Source organism: Leptonotus elevatus, chromosome 20 (assembly GCF_054856555.1).
Source record: "Leptonotus elevatus isolate MCC_2025b chromosome 20, RoL_Lele_1.0, whole genome shotgun sequence".
NCBI lineage: Eukaryota > Metazoa > Chordata > Actinopteri > Syngnathiformes > Syngnathidae > Leptonotus > Leptonotus elevatus.
Genome location: NC_141258.1, coordinates 6,585,548 through 6,587,977, shown reverse-complemented (window position 1 = coordinate 6,587,977; position 2,430 = coordinate 6,585,548). Strand labels below are relative to the sequence as shown.

The window sequence follows — 2,430 nt, the reverse complement described above, 5'->3', positions numbered from 1 at the left end:
GCATTTACATGTGGAAGCTCAAAGCAGTAACAAGCTTTCCCAGCCTGCTGTGGCCTCATATGGCCTGCAGTATCCTGCTACATTCTCTCTTCCTCTGACAGCGACCATGTTATCGGCTAGTTTTCTTGTTTTGCTGCAACTGATTAATCAAGTTTTCTTGTAGTCAAGGCAAAAATTATTCGCAATAATGGTTCCCACAGTAGTCTAAACATGGTATTTTGATTAATATAGCATTTGTGGAATAAGAATTAAGAAGAGTATTCTATGCGTTTTTGCAGAATGCCATGTCTAGAAATGTTGATTAATATTCTTATCAATGCACTATTAAAAATAGAATGGGCATCTTTCTAAACTTTAAAAAAAAAAAAAAACAGAGAGGGTGCCCATACTGGTCCATTAAAACAAAAGTACGGCTTGTGGGCCGAATCAGGCCCACAAAGGTTTAATCCCGTTCGCGAGAGGATTTTTTAAAGTAAAAAAAAAAAAAAAAGTAATGTCGGACCAATTAATCAGTTGGCCACAATCAAAACGCATACATTTGTAGTTTAATTTCACGAGCAATTCTCAGATGAGCAATGCAACTTGTACACGGAATTGCCCTTGATGTCATTATTTTACACACAACCTAAAGTTCTGGTTTGTTTAAATATAAAAAATAAAAACATAGACCAACATAAATTCAACATAAACGTGCTAAATATGACACACATAAATGTTGCTTCTTAATTTCTATTCTACAAACACAATATTAACTCATTCACTGCCATGAATTTATAAAAAAAAATATTATTAAAAATTAGGGGCATTAATATTTTTAATTGTAATTAATCGCATGACTTCAGTAGTTAACTCACGATTAATCACAAATTCTATATCTATTCCAAATCTACAATTAAAAAAAATCTAGGTTTTCATACTCTTGTTAACAAAAGTGGGAAAAAAATGTTAATCTAATAGAAAAAGTTCAAATGAATTTTTGACGTCTATAGCCGTCAATGGCAGTGAATGACTTAATCAGAATATTGTGGTTCGACGAGTGGGGTCTGTACGATGCCTTTACTCTTTCTGTCCATTATGATTGCATATAATAGGAGTCCAATCCATTGACTCGCAGCCAGTTTCTCCAATATGCTGGTTTGTTGGCAGTTTGACGGGTATGTAGGCCAACGACTTCATAGCTGGCTGGGCTGGCAAAGAGGGGTTGGGGTGGGAAGAGCAGCGATGAGGATGGGTTCACATGAGTTTGCTACTCATATCTTGCAACTCACTTGGCACGTCTCTTCCCGCCCTCCCTATCTTGATATTGCCATCTTTGGGGGTGTTCCAAACACGCGTGCAAACACGGTTTTGCATAAACTAAAAACAGCAGATCAGAACGCACATCTCAATAATGGCATTAAGTGAATGGTTACATGAGAGATGTGATTTTACTGGTTGCTTGCTGGGGGAAAAAAAAAAGCAATACAGTGAGAAAGTGTCACTTTGTTCGTTATAAAATTGATTTGTAGTACTTTACCGGAACCCTGCAATTGCTGAGTCATCTGGAAAAAAAAAAAGCGATGCCGTCGCACTCGTTCCTGAGTAATCCAGCATAAGATGACATTTTTAGCTTAGTTTACGTTGAATTGCGCTCAAGTACAGCTCAGCGGGCCCCAACAAAGTTTGCGATAATAAGGTATAAACATTTTTGATACGGCTCAGGCTTTCTCCATGCAAGGCGTCCTCCATTCCTCCTCGCTGCCAGTGAACTGGAAAAGAATGGGTTAAACCTGTCTGCGAGCCACATCTGGGAATCATTTGAAACATTCCACAAGGCTTACCACATGTTTTCAGATGGACTAAATCCTGCGAAAGACTCGGCTGTCAGAGGTTTGAAAAATCATCGTTTTCTTTTTCTCTCCTTTTTTTTTTTTTTTTTTGCCAGGAGGGGAAAAAATGAGAAAATTAAACTGTATAATGGGTTTTTGCTCTTGCAGGTGATAGGGTGGGAATGTGGATGCTTTTCGGGGGTCTGTCCCTGTGTGTGGTATAGAGTGTGGAAACATGCTTCTGTGCCCTGCTGGGTATTGTAGAGTGTTGTTAGCTGTTAGCTGTATGCTGCCTTTTTTTTTTTTTGCAGTACAAAGGCAACTATAAGGGCTTTTCTGTTTCCATGCAACCGATCTCAACAATCTCATCAGCTGCCATTGCTCATTTCGTCCTTAATCCTCACACTCGAACGGTATAATGAACACCAACTCAAGTAGCTTCTCAGTGTACTCAAGTTGGTACAGTCTTAGGGTGACCAGATTTTCAAAATTTAAAAAACCAGGACACTACACTCTAAAAACAGTTGGGTCAAATGGGTAAAAAAAGGGACCAAATCCTCTACTTGGGTCAATTTGAGTCAATAAATTGGTCTTTTAGTGTAAAACAACTCATAAATATTGG

General features: G+C 38.3%; 1 long non-coding RNA gene across 1 annotated transcript; it reads right to left on the bottom strand.

Moving 5' to 3' along the window:
* Window positions 1–945: 945 nt before the first annotated feature.
* LOC147156657 (uncharacterized) lies at window positions 946–1,720 on the bottom strand. The gene is made up of 3 exons (XR_015091863.1): window positions 1,517–1,720; window positions 1,269–1,356; window positions 946–1,187 (listed from the first exon to the last, which is right to left on the bottom strand). It is a non-coding gene; the product is annotated as an uncharacterized LOC147156657 (long non-coding RNA).
* Between the last annotated feature and the right edge of the window lie 710 nt (window positions 1,721–2,430).